The sequence below is a fragment of the Bactrocera oleae genome, chromosome 4 (assembly GCF_042242935.1).
Source record: "Bactrocera oleae isolate idBacOlea1 chromosome 4, idBacOlea1, whole genome shotgun sequence".
Lineage (NCBI taxonomy): Eukaryota > Metazoa > Arthropoda > Insecta > Diptera > Tephritidae > Bactrocera > Bactrocera oleae.
Window position 1 is genome coordinate 31,866,534 of NC_091538.1, and position 22,752 is coordinate 31,889,285.

Genomic DNA, 22,752 nt, shown 5'->3' on the forward strand with positions numbered 1-22,752 from the left:
ACATACAAAACACACCCACTTCACCCTTTAAAGGTGGAAGACTTTAACATAGAGGCCTTTATCTGGAAAGGTCCAGCAAAATCAACCCTAGTACTAGAAAAAGGTAAAGCAAAATTGCAGCGTTCAGGTGAAAGAATCGTGGCTTTAGTCGCGGGATATTAAATGCTTGTCGGACCATTTGCTGCCCGTAGCGATGTTTACCATGCATAGTTAGCTGATGGAGAAATGCTAAGTACTATGTAGTAAAACGGAATTTTTTGAGGATTATTATGGACGTGTGATTAAGGCTAGAGTTTGCCAGTCTTCCACTAGCACGGATAAATCCCTTTTAGTCGAATGTGTTCAATACGAGAAGTGAGCTTCTCTTTTCGATTTCTTACTACTGAAATAGCGGGTTTTTGTATATAATATTATATAAAACAGATCTTAGCATTCTGCAGATCTGAGTGCGTCAGTTCTTGGACAGAATAATTTGGTACTCTGTTAAGGTTTTTCTTTGAGCCTTTGTATGAATTTTAGCATATAAGCAATTACTCTTTGTGGCCTAGGAAAAGAAATCATCATCATCGTGCGTGATATGAAAACTTTCGATTTTCCGACCATCCGGAAATATTATATTGCGAACTAGAGATTTTCGTCATGATTCGTTCCACCAGAGTGTATGCTGTCGTCACTAATTTTAATAGGTTTTAAATATAAGGAAGACTTATCTACCGTGTAAAAAGAGCACTAAGCGTACATAAAACCATATCTATCTCGCTTAGTTTTAGGTGTTACAAACAGTTGTGAGGTGAACAAAACGATTATACTTTGCATCAACATGTTGCGAATGTGTAAAAATGTATAGGGATTGTAAATTGATAATTTGCTTTAGGTACTGAATTTAGTTACCGGCTTTTAAAAGTATTACTTTCACAATTGAATGGTCGTACGAATCAAAAAATTTCGCTAATATAAGTAGTCTCATCATCTCGATTTTTTAACCCTTCATGTATTTCATATAGCTGTAACATAGGTGCTTGCTGCACAAAATTCGAATAATCTTATACAAAATGTTACGACGGAAGCAAACTTAAGTCGAAGATTCATCATTAGTTAAATTAAAAATCGATAAATAATAAACCAAGTGGCTAAATTAATTGATTTATAATCATGTTATAGAACTTGTGATGACAGAATTGTTTTTACGGATGACGGAAACGTTGTTTATTTAAAAAAGAAAGTAAACCATTATACTTGACTTTTTATTTATGGAGAAACGAATGAGTCTCTAAGAAAGCCGTATGGCCTTTATAACGTTTTGGATTTATAATTTATGATAAATTATAACACAGTACAACACTCGGCTGAGTATTAGACCAAAACAATTTTTTTTTCGATAGATACGCTTATACAAAGGTATATGTGGAATCTTTATAAGAAAACCGAATAACGAAGTTCTACGTCACTACTATCTAAAAGAAGGTTGGGTTAAAATTTAGTTTACATCCGTATGTGTATCTAAAGTATCGATTTCGCAGCTTTATTTTTAATTTATCAATAAATATAAACATAATAAATTTATATTGTTAAATGTGTTAGAAGAAAGGTAATATGAACAAATTCAATTGAAACAAAAATGTTCTCTTGATATTGAACAATATACCACATGTATGTACAAAATAAATAATTAATCACATTGCGGTGACTTTCATGTATATATTTATAATTCAATAACAAAGATTTTGGTTTATAATTGCAAATTTGTTTATTTGATACTAGAAATATTTTTGTGCAGATGTGGGTGTAAAATGAGGGTTTTATTGATTAGGTTTCACTACATTTTATTACAATACATACTTATATGTAAGTACACAGTCTAAAGTTTCTGCTATCATATGTACAAGTATGTATATCCAACTTATAACCAAACTTCGAAAGTTGTTTCATAATGAGTAGTTTTTATAGTATATACATATATATATATATATATATATGTATGAGAGCTTTTGCTTCTCCTGTAAACTTATGAGAAGTGCTGATACTTTATTTTGCATTTAAGGAGACAGTGCGTATCGTATGTACAATACATATTATAAAACAAGTTAGAAATATAATATCTAGTTCGAATGCAACCGAACGTCGTACATACATATAGGTATGTGTACTCTTGCTCTTTGCAAAGGGTCAAAGACGAGGGAATAGTTTCAGTTGTTGAAAAACTTTATACTAAACAAGTAAGGACGTGCTTAGTGCCGAACATTTTATACTCTCGCAACTTGCAAGGATCAAAGCCGGTGAAATACATTCAGATACTGTAGTTTTTCATGATTGTTATGTTGATAGCAGTGACTAGTGGACATCATTATAGAAGTAAAGCTAAAAATATGTAAGTTTGAAAATTATAATTATTTCATGCGGTTTGCTAAGAGATGGCATAACTTGAATATTATTTCATTGTTCGAACAGGCGTTGAAAAGCAAAAGTCCTTCTGCGTCTTTTTCAGTATATGTCATCTACTTGGAGCACAAACAAAAAATATTATTTTTGACTTAAAGTTTTAATTAAATACAAATTTTCTCACTTAAATAAATCCTAGGCTAGTCTTTTTAAAAGCTCCGCTGAGATTTATGAATCAAAAATAAAATCTTCAGTCTCATAACTTATGTTTATATATATTTTTATATATATACTCTTCTTCCAATCGTTGATGCACTTCTAAAGTTCGATTTTTATGAAATCCTTTAGCCCTTTTAGAGATTTTCATCTATGTTTTAAAACGATGGGCTTTTCAGGTTCTCTTTAGTTTTGGAAATAGGAGAAACTCACAAAGGAGGTATACCATTAAAGATAGTAGTTTCTGAGATACGTGTATTAAACATATTGACTCCTCTCGTCAACCATATAAATTTGATCTAACTCGATCAGTTGTAAGTGTTTCATGCAAGTTTAAGTGAACAAAAGTATTATGAACGGAATACTATTATATTATCTTAGTAATGTATAATGTAGGCCATGGACCAAGTTATCATTTTTACTATAATTTATTTTATATCCAAAAAATTTATATTAAAATCAACCTAACTGACACAGATAATTTATCATATTGGTCTTGAGATAAGTTGTGGTACGTACCAGTAGCCATAATTTTTATCACCGAACCGAATGCTGATGTGGTAAAATAAAATGCGAAACATAAGAGTTTCAATATATTGGGTTAATAAGAGAAAAGTCAATCGGAGGGGTGGAAAAATTTACATAAGGACGGTAGGGCTAGACGAAGATCTTGACCAATTTAATACATATATAATACATTATACAATACAAAATATATATAAGTAAGCTGTCTGCGTTCTAGAAAACATACGCCCCTTATTTCATTAAAAAATCACCAATTCTAAACGGTATACAGTAAAGGAAAGTTTGAGCCGACGCTGGTCGACGACCAACCCCTTTGCGGCCGTGAGATCCTTCTGAACTTATGTCGAGAGCAAGAGATCTAGTGAAATACTCGCCCTCAGCAAAGTTCATCTCGTCGCTATCGTAGGAGTTCTCAATGGACAGTGTCAAATAAAATTCATGCGATACGGCTTAAAATCTTTCCCGATGTTAGTTGTCAAAGTTGTATGGAGTAGGGTGAAGGTGAAACATTCAGGCACTTTCTCCTTCACTGGTCTGGCTTTTTGCAAGACTGAGGCTGAAACATCTCCGTAATTATACCTTCTTCGAACCAGAAGACTTAGCCGAAACGAATATTAGTCGTCTCAACAAATTTGTTATAGGCTCAAAGCGCTTTGTCGATCTGTAAGGGTCTTTTTGATCCAGCTTTATAGGTATTTTTAGGTACCACAACGGACCGGCGTTCTAAGCTGTCCAAGTGAAATTCTTCTTACGATCGACCTCCCAACCTAATCTAACCTAACCTAAGATAAATAAATAAACTATTCATTCACTGTCAGGATGTTAGCACTATCATGTTTATATGAATATAAGTAATAATTGATAGTATAAATCTTGTAAGTAAACTATAAGTTTATTAACCACCAAGAACCAGAACCACAAAAACCGGTGCACCTTATCAGAATTGGTGACAAGCCGTCTATCATTAATCCGAAAATTCTATGAACTCAACGATCACAGACACTACATTACATTGTCACTCTGCAAATAAGTGATTTGGTTTAAGTGTTAGTTCCCAATAAAAAGGTATGTTTGTCGTATTATCTGCTTTTATATAAAACTAACAGTGCGGGAAATAACTGGCGCCCGAACCAGGTGAACAAAAACATTTTGGTTGAAGTTAGATAATTCCGTGTCACTAAAAAAATTATTAAAATGGATTCAGTAGTTTTGATTTATGCATTACTGCCCGCCGTGGCCCGCAAGATTAAATTTAAAGTAAAAAAATTCCCCTTTCCCTATATCATAAAGATTTCGTTCGATACACTACATTTTCCCTTATATACTTTTTAAATTTTTACCTATTTTTTTTATTTTTACAACAATTAATATATTACAGAATCTCTTTATATACAACGTTCACGGCTTTCTTGTCATTAGACGGTACAAACATGCTTTCTCTAAAGTTTACTCTTGAAAGGTCGTCGCATAGTTGGCTATGTGAAAAACAGTCAACGCTCAAATCTAAGCCTGCAACGTTGAAGGTTTGGCCCTGCGATTTATTAATGGTTTTCTCAAAACATGTCTTTACCGGAAACTGTAAACGTTTAAATTGAAAGGGAAAATCCGATGGTATCAGAGGGATTCGGGGAATCAATACATCTTCTCCGGTACCACATCCTGTGAGTATTGTGCACTCTATTATGAAAGTTTTTAGTGATTTTACCAGTAAACGCGTGCCATTGCAAAGTTTAGGTTGGTTCAGGTTTCTTAATAAAAAAAAAGGACAACCTACTTTCAAAACCATTTTGTAAGGAGGGAAACCAGACGGGTTCAAAGAGTTTAGAAATTGTGTAGGAAAATGAACAGCTTCTTCCAAATCGACAGTATCGACCGAGTAGTATATTTTCGTCGGCGCAATAATCTTTGAAAGAATCAAGTTATTTACCTTGTCTACTTGTTCATTAGTTGGTGACAGAATCGCTTTTTCTTTAAACCAAGATATTGTCTCATAACTTATGTTAACAATGTCAAGATAGACAATGTTGACTAACTCTTGGATGTGGTCTATCAAAAAACAAAGGTTTTCTAGGTTAATCCTTCCCTCTCTTTGTATTAACTCTCCATTGCCAACTTTTAGCAGCATCTCTAGAAATAGCCTGTTCTCACGTGAAGATGACGCAACCCTCATAATAGTTTTAAGCTCTAATTTACAAGTATTGACATGTGGCCAAAGGTTGGATCTCTTTAGGGAAGCATTTATTTCGTCAGCCCGTGTTCCGCGAGTCCCAACTGGTAGGATTTGACGGAAATCTCCTGAGAACAGAATTGTAGATCCCCCCATAGAAGAATTTTTGTTGCGCAAATCGCGCACCGTCCTATCCAGTGCTTTCACAGACGTCTTCTTTGGCATGGTAGCTTCGTCCCAGACTATTAATGACCAGTCACGCAACAATTTTCTTATATTTCTCGATTTAGAAGCACCACAGACGCTGTTATTATCATTGGTGCAATTTTCAGCGGGAGCCTGAATGTAGAGTGTGCGGTTCGGCCTGCTTCCAAAAGCGTAGCGGCAATGCCGGATGATTCAACAGCTAATGCAATTTTTCCGGTAGATCTCACTTTTTTCAAAAGCACATTGATAAAAAATGTTTTTTCTGTGACTCCTGGGATCAAGGAAATTAATTTCCCTTCATTGTTATCAATTGTTTATAGTAATGCAGTGAATACTTTTTTCTGATCGATGTTTAATCGTGGATCATCTTGAGCTATATTTTGTAAAAGTTTCATTTGTTCGTATGATGTTTCTCTTGTGTATTCGGCACTGTTAGTTAAATCTGAGTTAGTAGTATTAGCTGGCATCGGCAGCCCAATATCCTTGATCGATTTTCCCGAAAGTAATTGCATTACTTTGTTCAATTCAAATAATGCTCCGTCATATATGTTTTGATCATATTGTACACCATATGAGTTTAAATCTCGTCGTTGCCGAATCAGAATATCACTGGCCATATTTTCTTGAAATTTATTCCATAGATTAACAGAATCAGTTACTTAACAAAACGCTACTATACGGTACCTAAGTACCCGTTGAAAAGTCTTACAACTCTGGTTCCATGTTTAGTAACTTGGAATTCCTTCATATGTCAGTGTTTTCGCGAAATCATCTTGAGCACATAACATGAAGAATGCTGTCAATGTTGTATCCCGCGGATTATTAACAACTTCTTGTGTACTGTTCTCAGTGAAATATACTTTTTGTCCATTTTCTAAATGAACTGCAAGGTGGGAGCCCGGTCGTGCACTCCGAATGATAAAATCCTCCATACAGCTTCAGAGCTGCATATGTAACGTCCAGAGTGATATTTTTCCACTTCATTTGGTGATTTTATGCTGAAAGTGGCTTAATCACCGCTTTTATTAATTTACTTAGAAACATATTGAATTGACTTTATTGAATTGCACAACTCTACGTTGATGTGGGCATCAAACATTTTCAAAAGGAGCGGATTATAGGGAACGATCCGTCGGTTATCAATATCATGGTTTCGGACGGAAGCATTTTGCGCACTCTGTTCTGGCGATCGTCGACGATATTTGAAATATCCGTCATCGCTAGTACTTGTTTGAATTTGGAACGACTTCGGAAATTTTTTGCTGCATTATCACATACATGGAGAGTTCGGATTTAAAGTCCCGCCAAGGCCGTGTACCATATGTTTCTTTACGATATCGAACAGGATAGGATCTTCATCTTTATCCGGTATTTCAGCTGAAATTACCCTGTCAATTTGGTTTGGTCTAATTTTGTTCACTAACCAGAGCAATTAGAAGAACGAGAAGGTGCAGGTTCAACAGCGAACAATTTGTAGGATTTTATCAAGGAGTTCCCCTCACATGCACGAGAAACAAATAACATTTCTCGCTTTTATAACAGCGGTGAATCTGTACACATACGCTCTCTTAACATAACCAACCGACGAATATTGAAGAGAATATAATATGTATGCAAAACTGGGAGTATTGATATGCCATTTGAAATATATTCACTTTTATTGAGCTATTATTTATTTTTTTTTTAATTATTTTATGTAATTCATTTTTACTTTTTTATAAAAGTAAATACTTTTTATTAGTAATAATATAAAAGTATTTTGATATATTTCTTAAAATAATTCAAGTACTTAACACCATTATGGGGTCATAAAAGTACAGAATTGTGTTTTGCCGTCATCATTTTCATATCATGTGTACATGTGATACTATGTTCGCACCGAATTGAAATCCTCTTGAAAACACAATTTGTGGATTGTGGAACCAAAGTCGGTCTGACCGGCATTGTGTGCTTTCGATGAGTTTTCATTGACAGTTCACACATCTATTTGTTTACATCTGTTATGTACCCTACAAGAACAGTGACGGTCATCTGATGGGTAATATGAGAGTCATAGCTGAAAAAATTTTGTCAGCGCGTAGAACAAAGTTTCTATATTTTTCTTAAGAGCCTGAGAGCAAAAACTGATGTAAACAAACGTATGTGTGTGAGTTTGGATCTCTCTTTAACACATGGGTATTAGAAATTGATATACTGCTCACTCTCATGTCTTTTTCTGAGTCATTGCTGACCATAAATCCGTCATAGCTGAAAATTGTCAGTAATGACTGAAACGCTATCAGAAGTGAAAAATTCTGTTGCGTAGTAGATAATATAATTTTTATTTCTTTAATAAATTTCAAACTTTTAATCAAAATTAGTTATAATAATAAACTTAAATATAAAAAGGAATGCAACAAATGAATAGTTTTGAATTTAAAAATGCAAATGTAAATTAACAGTATTGACATATCAAATGTGAGTGTATTGGTGAACCCATCAGCAGTTTCTTGTAGGGTACGTTTAGGCCAATTATGGAATGTAAACAAATTGTCAACTGACATTTAGGGGTGGCGAAATATGTCTTCTAATAATATCGATTAAACTAGAGCTGGCACCGATTATAATGAGTGGAATGTATGTTTTCAAAGGGTTTTCAGCGAAAACTGTGTTTTAGTATGACAGATTTTGTATGGATGAAAACACAAGTTTTCGCGTGAAAACCTCTTTTGTCTATGAAAACACGAATTTTGTGTCGGTGCGAACATCGTATAAAGAAATATGAAAGAAAAATATTTGTAAATTTGTCTACAAACAACATATATATGTAGATATGAACCCTCATTACTTCATGTGAAATCTCCGTTGACACGGTCAACCAATGATCGCAGCTTACGTTTTTTGCTTTAATGTCAAAGAGTCAATCTGTCGAAGAACTGACGCGACGACAAAGTGTCACAACATTGTGTTGTTGGTAGAAAATCCGAGATGTGCGGAAAAAAAAACGAACGCTCGCCGATTGTCACCTCTTCCCTTGCCGCTCTAACAGCTTTGCCTACAAATCATCGTAAATATGTATGTTTATATATGAGCATGCATACATATTGACGCAGATTTGTGCGAGTCACGGAAAAATATTTTAGAATTGAAAATAAGCCACGTTTCTGCCATTCTATTGTGTACATATGACAACGCGGCCGACCGAATATATGAGACTTGTTAGTTAGAGAGTTTCTGTGCGTTTAAATGGAATACTCTGTTACTATCTGTCTTGTGGAGTTAAATTGGCGTTAATATTTTATTTGATTTTCGGCCAATTTGGGTTACATGTTGCAGTTATAAATAAATCAGGTTTGCTGTAATTTCTGACCTAAGTCATGGCGTCTTGCGATTTTTCGTGTAAATATCGAAGTCCATCTATGAATGATGAAGGTAGTATAACCAACTGTTCAATACCGTTGCGGTGTTCATTCGCCTGTAAAGCATCCTGAAGATGAACGTAATTTTTGGTTCTCAATTTAGTTTGATTATTACGGATGTAGGCCAATCTTTCAGATTCAATTTTCGCATATTGATCTACCAAGTATTGGTTTGTTAACATTCCATATCTAAGCAAAGTGTTGAAATTATTACGTCTTGTCATCATACGGTAGCAATATTAGTTCGTACATGATATTGTTTTACGGAGAGGTGTACCACCGCTTGGGTCAACTTGAGAAATATTGGGTAAAGTAAAAAGTTCGTTCGGTTTTTTATTGATTTTTCAAAAGATGATAACTTTGTGTGCATTTGTCCGATTTAAGTCAAATATGTGCCGTTTTGTTCACAAGCTTGTTGCCAACGAGATGCCAACTTCATTATACCCCTCTCGTAGAAGACGGCGTCCCTATTGCCAAAAAACTCGGAGAGCCAATTTTCAACGATTAGGCCCGTTCGCCATGGGCAGGACAAAATGGTAATCACTTGGTGCCAGGTCCGGACTATAAGGTGGGTGCATTAGGACCTCCCATCCGAGCTCCCGGAGCTTCTGGCGCGTCACCAAAGACAAGTGTGGCCTGGCGTTGTCCTGATGGAACACAATTCGGCCTCTGTTGATCAAGGATGGCCTCTTCTGGATGAGTGCTGCCTTCAAGCGGTCCAGTTGTTGGCAGTAGAGGGCCGAGTTGAGCGTTTGGCCATAGGGGAGCAGCTGGTAGTAGATGATTTCATGCTAATCCCACCAAACACATAGACACGGTCTGGGCCGCTTCCCCTAGCTTTGACCACGACCGTTTGCGCTCGATGTTGTCGCAAGTGACCCATTTTTCATCGCCAGTCACAATCCGCTTCAGAAACGGGTCGATTTTGTTGCGATTCGCAGATGGAAATTCGGTCCATCATGTTTTTTTGCGTTAGTTCGTGTGGCACCCAAACATCGAGCTTCTTTTTGAATCCAAGGTCAGGCAAATGGTTCCAAACGGTTTTTTGGCTTATCTTTAGTTCCTCAGCAATTAAATAAGTGCTCACGTGACGGTCTGTTTCCACTATTTCTAGGATTTGATCGCAATTTTCGACGACAGGCCTCCCGAGGAGGCCGGAACGGAACCTAGCAAACCACTTTTGTGCTACACGTTCGTTTACAGTATCGGGCCCATAAACTACATTAATTTATTTATCCGCTTTGGCTGCTTTTTTGCCTTGATCGAAAAAAAATTGTAAAATATAGCGAATTTTCTCTTTGCTGGTGTCCATCTTTGACGAGCGCTCACAACGTACTGAGTCAATCAATCGAAAAACTGTCAAAGACAGACTTTTAGCGCGAATAAACACGTTTTCAGCGCCGTATAGTATGACATGATGCGACACGTAACACTAATACTATGGACAATAACGCCATCTCTTAGATAAAAACCGAACGAACTTTTTACTTTACCTAATATTAATGGCATAACCATTTTCTCCACGACATAGCATTAAAGGATATGATAAGCTGTCATAAGATATGTGTAACTCTGAAACTTTTTGCAAATTATCATCACGACTATGCAATACAATATCTCTTTTGTCAAATTGCTGTCCAGCTATCACCACTGCTACTTCACTCGTGGAAGGCGCATTTGTCCTCTGTGTTTTTCAACACTAACTTTATTTGCATGGATTACGACATTAAAGTCAGGAGTATCTGCTTGAACACTCTCAATCGCAGTTTTGAAAGGCTGTGCAACACTTGAACACCGCATAGATGATTGTGTATCTGGATCTGCAACAAAATATACTTGCAGAAATTTGTGTTCATCGGGACGACGTAGTAGCAAGCTCCCAGCTAAGTGATACACTTGCCCTTAATTTTAAATTTTAAGTGTAGGCATGAACCCACGCTCAAAAACTTGCTTACTCTTAAAAGAGGTCATTTGAAAGGCGTTATTATAACGGCGTATATTGCGCATGAATTGTTTGGATTTCTGATGATCACCCGTAAGAAGAGAGTGAAGTGGTTCAGGTGGGGGGAAAATTTATTATAATTTGACTTTTCCTTGTAAGCAACATATGCCTTTCGATTCTTCCTTGAATTTTAACGCCAAACAATGTTCACACACTACTAATATAATACCTATTGATACTATATGATCGTTTTTTTAAAAAATCGAAGGATCGTAATTCATAGCAGAATTTTCTTTATTTACCCATGAATTAGTAACTCGTGCTGATGATTCTCTGGCTCTATGTATTCGATGTCTATCTCTATATCGGCTGCGGCGAACCTCACGCTCGACTGAAAATTCTCTCTCTCTCTCAGCTCTATATCTATCCCGAGCCTGACTGATATGAGCCTCAGGTTCCATTGACGATTCTTCATCTTTTGCTAAACATACTATTCTGTCGTTCACTGTTCTACGACCTATGTTCGTTCTTTCAGACATGACTTTATAATTTCTGTACAAAATTTACTCAATTCTAAATGTATATAACCTATGCACAATCATAAAAAACAAAAGACACCTATGCTATTCAGTTCTTTTTTTAACTGAAATACCTACACTTAAACTACGATTTCACTAAGTTTTGTTATTTTCTTCGCTAGGGAGCTCCGATAATAAACGCGTCCGATCGCTGCTAAATTCAAAGTGCTATATAAACGCTACATCCCGAAATTTTTAAATCTGTTATATGTTCGAAAATATTCATTTAAATCATATGCTATAAAGCTATTATGTACTAAATTAACAATGTATTTAAGGTATTTAATTGGATAAGGATCACTACTGTATTGATTAAAATCGCTTCGAAAAGTAGCCATTATTTGTCGTGAAAAGTAAATGACAAAAAAATGTTATTGTGGGATATCCATAAGAGATAGACATATACCATCGCGGAGTTTTTTGTAGACCTTTTCAATGTGTACAATACTTAGTACATTATTTTGATAAATCTCGTAGGGTTCAGCCTGCGTTTTCAATGTAAGCGGATGGATGTAATTATTTACGACATCACATTAGAAACCTCAACAAAAAAACCAGTACTTCTACACTGTTTATTGGATACAAATAAACCTTCCTCTTGAATCAGTCTATCTATTAAAAAAAACCTCATCAAAATCCGTTGCGTAGTTTTACAGATTTAAGCAACCATAGGAATATAGGGACAAAGAAACTGAGTTTATTTTATACTATGTATTGATGCATTACAACTGTATTGAGGAGTATGAAAATAAATCGTTTTTGGACCATGAATAACATTTATATACTCCCGCAACCTGTTGTTAAAGAGTATAATAGTTTTGTTCACCTAACGGTTGTTTGTAGCACCTAAAACTAATCGAGTTTGATATAGGGTTATTTATTTATATTATATAAATGATCAGGATGAAGAGGCGATTTGAAATCCGGTCACTGTCTGTCTGTCCGTCCGTTTGTGAAAGCTGTAACTTGAGTAAAAATTGAGATATCTTTATGAAACTTGGTACACATGTTTCTTGGTATCGTAAAATGGTTGGTATTGTAGATAAGCGTAATCGGACCAAAAACAATACTGTTATTTGGTATACAGGATCACAATAGGGAGGGGCATCTGCAGTTAAAGTTTTTTTTACAGTGGGTGGGGTCCCGTCCCTAATAGATTTAATGTGCATATCTCCTAAACCCCTAAAGCTACAATCTTAAAATTCACTGACAGCAAATATTTTTAGCACCTCTATCGACAGTCTGAAAATGTGTGAAATCGGGTGACAAGCCCGTCCACTACCCATGTAACGGTACTGTTAAAACTACTAAAAGCGCGATAAATCAAGTACTAAACACATCAGAGACTTTCAATTTTAACTCTGGGATGGTATGAGATGACTATAGCACCGCGTTCAAAATTAGAGAGTGGGCGTGGCACCGCTCACTTTTAGGTGAAAACCTTTATCTTGGGATCTGCTTAACCGATTTCAACCAACTTGCTATGTACCGAACATTCTTCTATATATTTTTCTATGTCATAGTGCGAAAATGGGCGAAATCGGATTACTACCACGTCTATTTCCCATATTACACCATTTTAAATTCCATCTGATTCTTTCACTTTCCACTATGCAAATCAAACAACAATGATTGTATCGGGGGAAGCCTTTGTGTGATTAATGCGTTTAAAGTATGCCTTGCGACCAAAAATTGTCTAAATCGAACTAAAACTGTTCAAGCCCTTAGGTAATGAATAAGTGGACCCCAGTACCTGTATCTGACTTTTTACCGAAAATATCGATCAATGTGTAAGATATATAATTTAAATTCATATAATAAAATAAATTAATGAAACTATCGATAATAGTATGACCTTGGATCAAAAATGGGTTGAATCGGATCAATCCTTCCTTTAATATAAAATTTTGCATTACACCTGAAGTAATTTACCGGGCTCTGATCCTTGCAAGTTGCGAGAGTATAAAATCTTCGGTACACCCGAACTTTAATCTTCCTTACTTCATTATTACTATATTTATTATATCGACATTTTTATACATGTTTAGCTTAAAAATAATAAATATTAACAACTTTAGAAATTATATTATTATATTAATTTGTATATAATATTTTTTTTACATATATCCAAATTATATTTCTTTTCTCCTTATACTATTTAATTTCTATCATATATTTATACAATAATGTCTTATGTAATAAAAAATTATGCATATAATTTAAATTTTCTTAATTAGATTATTTACATAGTTTTCTTAAAATTTTCTTAAAACTTTCTAAAAACCAATGTCAAAATTGCTATACCATTCTAATTCGATTCTATTTGAACAAAAAAAAAACTTTTGCAAGAAAGTTTGAAAACTTAAGTTCGCAATAGAGACACAAATACTCTCATGATAGCTGTGTACTGTCTCAAAACTAATTGCATTAGTATGGGAAGGATCCATGTTTCAAAATGCCCAATCAATTTGCGTACCGGCAGGTGTGGTTGAATATTGCACACCAAGCAGGGAACTAACGTTCTTTTGTGGAGCAGATTTCCTATTGTAGTTCCTGTAGACATTAAACAAATGTTAAAAGCTGCAACAATTAGCACATTTTGATTGCATAACTTAGAAGTAAGGACTTCCTGAAGTTTTACAATTAATTGTCTGACAGAGAAAGCTGAATTTCTGTAGAGAACCAGAATATTAATATTGAAACATTTAAACAAACCCGCTTTTTAAACTTTCCGGACTGAATACATTTTCTTTATAGCCTTTGGTTCTATAGAGCAAGCAATACTATGCTTTGCATATATTATAATGTCCCGTTTATTTCTGTTGCTATTTCCGTGCTATCTATCCTCAGCTCATTAATTTCAGTAAACCTTGGTATATCAAAACTTTCGTATGGATAACTCCAAGTTTCTACAAAACAAAAAATATCTGAATATAGCATCCAACAGTCACTTTTTATATTACTAATGTGAGCGTGAAGACTTCGAACATTATGGAATAAACTTTGATGTCCCTAAATACAGGATCCGATTCAGAAAATTTGTTAGGAGGAATAAAATTTTGCTATGATGAATAGACCTTCTGCAGAATTAGCTCGACTACAAGCGACATATGCTGAAGCTCTAGGCATTCTGGGTCGAGTATGAACTACGACTTTATTATATGTTACAGCCTGACTTTTATGAATAGTTATACCCTCATCCGGAACAACTGGAAACTGATTTCATTCAATTGAAATCTGTTCATTTCTTTTATATTGAAAAGATTTTAAAACTTTTTCAATTGGTGTCCAAGAACTTTCTAGAGGATGAGGCTTTTTTGAATGTGCTATCAAATCAACAGAAGGTTCCAAAAACTTAATCCACAGAATCGTTGGAAAAAAACAATGAACATAAAATTGCATAAGTTCTCGACTGCCCATTAACCAATCCATCACACGTGATTATATTCACTGCAATCAATATTTGATGAAAGTTTTTAGTGTCAATTCAGAGGGCAGTCCTTGCGTTTCAGAAGTTTTGGAAAGGTTAAATTCTTTCCAACATATTCTCATTTTCACTTATACCAATTCCTTTAACTGAGTCTTTTACAGTTGAAAGGATAGCTTCAGTTGGGATTCGACTGAGCTTATGCGCCTTGAAATTATTACAACAAATACTAAACGGTTATAGTCTAAGTTTTCTAACGGAATATCATGATAAGTTTGTTTCGCATAAAAAGATTGAACCAATAGAGAATCCACTGCAGATGCAACAAACGGAACTTCTTCTTGGTTATTAAATTCTGAAATCCAGTTCTCATTAATATGTATATTGTACTCACGATACAGAGGGGTATTTACTAGGAATTGCAAAGCTTCCATAATCTTTGCGGGGCGTATGGTATCGATCATGTAATCATGATTAAGTGAATAATCACAGCAGCCTCATCAAAGAACCTTGGTAGAGATGTCACAATATTGTTAACAGAAATTGGTATATTAACAACAGCACCTTTGAGCAAACTCTGACCTTGATATCCTATTGGACGGATTGTCATTAAAGGCAATCTAGTGATTATGAGACGTTCTTCAATTGGGGTTAAATCTTTCAAACAATCCGGTATTTCAGAAAAGTCTAGATCGTTAGCTAAACGTACTTGTGGAACGATCTTTTTAACAATCGCATTTTTGCAAGTAGCACAAAAATTGTAATTTCCATCTTCTGAAGGAAATTATTGCTTTAAAAAGAAGGCGGATGCAGCATTCAGGTGACCCTATATATTTCAGTGGGGCCTTATTTATATTTTGGAAATAAATGTTTTTGAAATCTGTTAAATTACCACTATTTTCAGTTTCTATAACATTATTTTCTCTCGTTAATCGGTTCCGTTGGGACTGTCTTTAGTTTTCAATTTGCCTATTGATTGGGTTATCTCTACTAAGGCGAACTTGACTTTGTCTAAGACGTCTCTTATTCAAAATTTCATTCCTCATACCCCTCCTACTAGGCTGTCGACGTTGTGTTTCTCAATCACGCTCCTCTCTCCTTATTTCAGGATTTCTTCTTGTATGTTCTCTTTCCATTTGATCACGAATGCGCTCTAAAGTCCTATACTCAGGATTTCTTGCGCGAAGTTCTCTATGGATTTTCTCAACGAGATCTACAAGTATGATCTCGAGTATTTCTTATTTGCTTTTCATAGCTAATTTGTGGTTCTTTCCACCTTGTTTTATGTTGAACAGTATTTACAACTTGCTCAACAGACCAAACCTCGGGGTCTTCACACCGAGTCCTATAACCACGATTTTCTCTTATTTGCTCTTCAGGGCGAATTTGTGGATCTTGCCGCCTTGTTATATGTTGAACAGCATTTACAACTTGCTCAACAGATCGAACCTCGAGATTTTCTCGGCGAGATCTATGATCTCGAGTACTTCTTATTTGCTCTTCAGAGCGAATTTGTGGTTCTTGTCGCCTTGTTCTAGGTTGAACAGTATTTATACCTTGCTCAACAGATCGTACTTCGGGATTTTCGCGACGAAATCTATGACCTCAAGTATATCTCCCTTGCTCTTCAGTATGGATTTGAGGATTTAGACGTTTTGCTCTCTGTTAAACAGTATTTAAATTTTGTTCAAAAGACCGAACCTCGAGATTTTCCCGCCTGGTTCTATGTTGATTTGTATTGATAATTTGTTCGGACAGACGTACATACATCGGAATCTAATCTACGATTAGCGTGACTTACAGTCTTGTGTATCTAGTAATATAGATTTTCTACTTAATCTAGGCATAATTAATTAATCATAAATGGCTTAATATATAAAATACTTATACATAATACTTATATAATTCTGTCCGTCCGGGTGTGAAAAGTTGGATCCCAGGTGCGGCTCTCTTTCTCTGTAATTGAGTCCTTGCTATGACTCCTTTCCTGTTCGGTGTATAGGTACTATAATATACTGGTGCACATATGCATATGTGTTTGCTCGCCACTGTATATAATAATAGTTTAAACACTGTATAACTAATACACTGAAATTAGTTTGAAGACTTTGCTGGTCAAGAAATCTAGTGTAACTGAATCTACAAACACAGTGTACTGATATTTCTTATACTCTTGCAACATGTTGCAGAGTATAATAGTTTTGATATGGTATATTTTTGTACATACAGCTTACGTACTTTTGTATCCCTATATATTACATAGATATTCTTTAACATAATAATACATAATATTTAGTTATACTTATATTTGAGAAATTAGTAGTTTATTTCATTGTATTGAAATCAAGTGCTCGGAAAGCAACTCCATGAAGGCTACAATAACTTACATATAATTAAGTATGGTACACACATATGTAGAGCAGGTATGTAGATTTTCTTCTTTCTGTCTTAATATCTAAACCCTACCCAACGGCGCTGGGTAAATCCCAAAAAGTACTTAAATGTAATTTTCTTGAGTTTACGGTTCGCCTCATGACCTTTATTTGAAAATGTGTCGCAAAACTGAAATAATAGACAGTAACATTTAAACCGATGGGGTCGCAGTTTATCTATTACCACATAAAAAGGGTTTATAGCCCTTTTGATACTACACTACTAATATTTATTTCATGTGATTTTTTCTAGAAAGATATTTTTGCTCTATACAAAGTCCAGCACTCTAAGAATCTTTTTTACATTGCTGTCTGGTATATTTCGTTATACGTTCAAATGATGGCTGAGCAAATAAACCTATCCACTAATTATCACCAAATATTAAAGGGAGTTTATGTATATAGAAATCTATATCTATCTCAATTAGTTTTAGGTGATGCAAAAAACCTTTTGGTGAACAAAACTATACTCGGTTGCAACATGTTGCGAAAGTATAAAAATGTTGCGAAAGAATTCAACATGCATTATTTGATTATTATTTGGTATCTAATTAACTTATCTTATTGATCATAGATTTATTTAGTGTCAATACTATTTTTTTCGCCGAAATGTTAACTTTAATAAAAATAAGCTATTTAACTTAAACATAAGTTAGATTTAATATGTTGGGTATATGAGGTTGCTGTTGTACCAGAGGAGCGGAAATCAGTATATTAGAATTATAGCGTTTAAACAAAGGTCTAGACCAATTTCATTCATATGCGGCGATATACCACATTATTTTTAAGAAAAATTGTCCATGTAATTTCATTAAATTGTCAAATAACGAAAAAAAGTATACCATAAGTAGTATATGTGAGCTGGGGAAATTCGTGAACCGATTTCACGCATTTTCGGCATTAAATTATCGTATATCTAATATTTTACGTTTATATAAAGCCAAACGAAAGTTTTAATTTTTTATATAAAATATGTTGGAGGTCAATATATCCCCGATAATAGGTTCTAGTGCGGAACCGAGAACTTTATATCTTGCAATTTGCAAGAATCAGGCCAGGAAACTGTTTCAAACTTTATATTAAAAAAATGTTGAGATTAAACATCCATTATTAAATGAAATCGTGATTAAATCACAATCAAATTTGGTATCTTCTTGACTTATATTAAAGGCCATAAACTTAGTCTCAGTTTTATTGCTTGAAGTAAGATATACATACATAAGTATGAATGTGATATTAACTTTACCAAAGTGCATACATTTTATATTATAAGCTTATTAAGCATTTAGATCAAGGTATATACAAATTGCATTCTAATTTAGCGTCAAACCACATAATTTTTAAGAAATCTTATCCACATAATTTCGTTAAAATATCACATTTTGATCAACTGGAACGGTTTAAAGTCAGGTGGAAAGACGGATATCATATATATTTGTAATATATATTAGAGATAGAGAAAGATATTAATTTTTACATTGCTCAGCTATACTGTTTCATTAAGGTACCTCACATACCATCACCAATCAAATGGAGTAAAGTCAGACGAGTGTTCGAAAATCCTGATATTAGTTACATGGGGCCAGGTAAATTTTTCATTCGATTTCATCCATTTTAGGCACAAAAATACCTTGTTATGAGTAAAACACACTCTCTCATTTTCATTGAGATAACTCACATATCGGCCGATATATGCGGTATAAAGTCACCCGGAAGTTCAAAAATATTTATATAAGGTATATGAGGGCTATAGGAAGTATTCGATTGAACCCCCTTTTTGACACAAACATACTATTATCGAGAGTTTTATTTATTTATTTTATAATATGAATTTCAATTAAATGTCTTACACATTGACCGATATTTTCGGTAAAAAGGCGACATAGGCACTGGGGTCAACAAATTCAGTACCTAGGGACTTGAATAGTTTTGGTTCGATTTAGACAATTTTAGGTCACAAGGTGGCATACTTTAAACGCATTATTCACGCAAAGGTTTACCCCGATACAATCATTGTTGTTTGATTTGCATACGGGAAAGTGAAAGAATCAGATGGAATTTAAAATGGTGTTATATGGGAAATAGGCGTGGTTGTAATCCGATTTCGCTCATTTTCGCATTATAGCATAGAAATGTTATATACCGAATTTGGTTGAAATCGGTTAAGCAGATCCTAAGATATGGGTTTGGGTAAGCAGATCGGTTAAGTAGCAACATGTTGCGAGGGTATAATAATTTGATAAGACCTGTAATATTAAATAGATTTCCAAATGTCACTGAAAATAGAAACATGGACGAGGCTTTATAACAACAGACTAAGAATTTTAAAAAAGAGTTATTAGGTTACCAGCTAGCTGTACTTTTGCAAAACTTTAATAGCATATCAGCAGATTTCACTTACCACAATCGCAAACAATTAACTTACGTTACCAAGAAAGAAAAGCCTTTTTGGATCTGAAAAAATAACGAAAATTGTAAAGTACATTAATACATTTTCTAGGAAACAGCAGTATTTAATTTATGGAGAAAAGGTGTAGAAAGAATTCTACAAATATACTCCGATGACGCTGAAAAATTCACTCTCAGAAATTTCACTACCCTGCTATCAACCGCGTCAAGATAGCAGGGCATGCAGAAGATGTCCTAGATAATTTATATTTTATTGCACAGAGTATTCAGAGACTTTTGCCAAGTCGATTACAAACACCTACCATTGATATTGAACAAGATTGACTCGATGGACGGGAGCAAAAATAGATATGTCAAAGTCATATAGTGACTAGTCTTGGGGCACATTTATACAAGGCTTAAGATGAGATCCACTTAGAAATAATAGAACTTGCAGATCTCTGAATGGAAGTGCACATTTGATCAAAGTTTAAAAATCAGAGTTTCAGAATGGCGTACGCCAGTAACAATAAATCCAAAATCTGAACTTCGGAATGTTCGAACCAAAACCTGTACAAGTCCCACGCATAGTAATGTCAAATAATAAATTATTTACCGGCAACCGCCACCACGTAAATAGTACGTATTAAAATAAGAACGCCTATGGCGGTAGGCAACAATGTTAATCCAATCGTATACAAATAAACAATGCAAATTTTTAGAAACAAAGTCACCTCATGGCTAAATCCCCATCATCAACAATTCCAGTAAACTGTTCCATTTTGACCAATGGACCTAACTTCAATCAAAGCCTCACTATGGAAATAGATCAAAGTATTCGATTGAGAATAGTCAATTACATAAATAGGCCACAATTCGAGTCAGCCGCCACCACTCATATATCAATTCAATACAAAAGCCGGACAAGAAAGTTCGCCTCAAAATGAATAAAGTTTCTCTGAATATATAAGGTTTGGTAGACTATGAGACCAAAGAAGGATATTAACGCAAATTACATAGTTACGTTGAACTATTTAGAATTTAGTTCTCGTCGTTGCCATATTTCGATTTAAAACGAGGTGCGGACAATCACTCAAAATAATAAAAGATACAGATTCAACGTACCATTCAACATTTATTTCGAGTCCAATCAGAGAGCAAGAACCCTTTAAAGCATTTACAATAGGAGAAATTATACCTATTACACACCACAAAGATAAAAATGTGAACCTTGGAATGCTGCCATCCCTTACATCATTTGATGGTAAAAAATGTTGAGACTATCATTAATATCATCCTCAGAACGAGTCGTTTAACCGAGGCAGAGAAAAATCTTTAGACTCATTTGTTAAAAACTACCCAAACTCTTTTTCAACTCTAATAAGAAATTAACCTACATTGCAAAGGTGTAGGCGGTAATTAGAACTACACTCATGTCCTTAAGGGATAAACCTAATAAGCAAATATAACCGTTATTGGATGACGGTAAATTCCAGCCATTCCGATCATCATTCATTCACCTGTGTGAGTGTTCCGAAAAAGCCACCTCTGGAAACCCAAATTTAGCATGGTTATAGATTATACTTGTAGAAAGCTCAACTCAGTAACAATAATAGGTAGGTAAAACATACCTTAAGTTAATAAGGTTCTCGCTGAGCTAAGTCATAATAAGATTCTCTCTGTACTAGACCTTAAAATTTGATTCCATAAAATCCCTTTAAACCATCTGATAGAAAAAAGGCCGCTTTCTCCCTTATTAACAGATAATATGTTATATAAATACTATTTCTCAAATCAAATTAGCAATTGCTAAATATTCACTTCCCAAATCTCTTAAAGACTTATTAGCTTGGCCGGCTATTATAGACGGTTTATTAGATATTACACTAAAATTGCAAGGCCACTTAGCTCTCTTTCAAGGGGGATTGACGAGTGTCCAAAAGAAAACGTTGAAGTGTTCGAAAAGATCATAAATCCATTTATATAAGTAGAGGTCATTTTACAGTGTCCCGATTTCAATGAAAAATTTCATATGATATCAGCCGCTTCAAATTTTGCTATTCGACCGATTATACCAGTATCTTAGAATTACTAGCCAATATGATTCATTCCTATGAATAATATTATTCAAAACTGAAGAAAACTAACATATGTATACAACGAAATAGAATTGCTCGCAATAATTTCGACATTGATGGCCTTCAAGAACTACCTTTACGGTAAATCAAAAGTAAAAATTTTCACAGATCAGCAACTCTTAACACATTATTTTGAAAGTTGGAACGGTACCGCGGCAATCAAAATGTTAAGGCCATATTAATAAGAATATAACTATGTGAACTCAGAGTCATCAACACAACATAGTGTCGACAGTTTATCGGAATACTTAATTCCAAGTGTTAAAAGTCAAGCTAACGACTTCAACAATCAGATATTCATTCGTAAAGGTCAAGTTACAGATTATATAATGTAGTGTCCCATTCCCGACATTGTATGGACATCTAGTAAAACAGTTCAGGTATACAATAGCAGAACTGATAAAACTACTAAACAAATGTTGCAACTCATCTGGTATTAACGGAATTCGAATCAAGCAACGGTATTTGTGCACCGGATAATATTTCAAAATCTGTACTTAGATAATTTCAAATATTTTAAGACCAGGTTTACTTAAAAAATTGTTCAAGACATCATAATAAAAGAAGAGAAGAGTTCTTCAACATCACATGACAGCACAAGAAACTAAATTTCAGTTAGCAAAGAAATTTTATTTTCCAAGAAAGAAAAATAAAATCGAAAATTAGTTAAACCATATCAGATACGTAGAGCATCGAAGTGTGGCAGACATCCTCCAAATTCCCATATCAAAGAAACATTCATACCAGCATTTCCATGTCAAAGCTTACACATAGGTATTTACTTGACACAGAAGGTATTGGTTTTAACTTCAGTGGCAAGTTCACAAAGCCTGCACAAGGAATCATTAAATCCAAATTTGTCGCAGATAGCGAGAAACTCTTAGAAGAGTTATTTTTCTTTTATGTTGTACTTACGTATGCAAAGATGGAGAACGAAAAAACGCTTAATTTTGAA

At 34.5% G+C, this 22,752-nt stretch overlaps 1 protein-coding gene across 4 annotated transcripts in view; it reads left to right on the forward strand.

Moving 5' to 3' along the window:
* Positions 1-1,482: 1,482 nt before the first annotated feature.
* LOC106625350 (oxysterol-binding protein-related protein 1) overlaps positions 1,483-22,752 on the forward strand; it is a 342,202-nt gene continuing 320,932 nt past the window's right edge. The window contains exon 1 of one of the 4 annotated variants that reach the window (XM_070109230.1): positions 1,483-1,588. The gene's annotated coding sequence lies outside the window, so the exon portion shown is untranslated. The remainder of the gene's footprint in view (positions 1,589-22,752) is intronic. The other 3 variants (XM_070109226.1, XM_070109229.1, XM_070109228.1) reach the window with 3 other exon arrangements.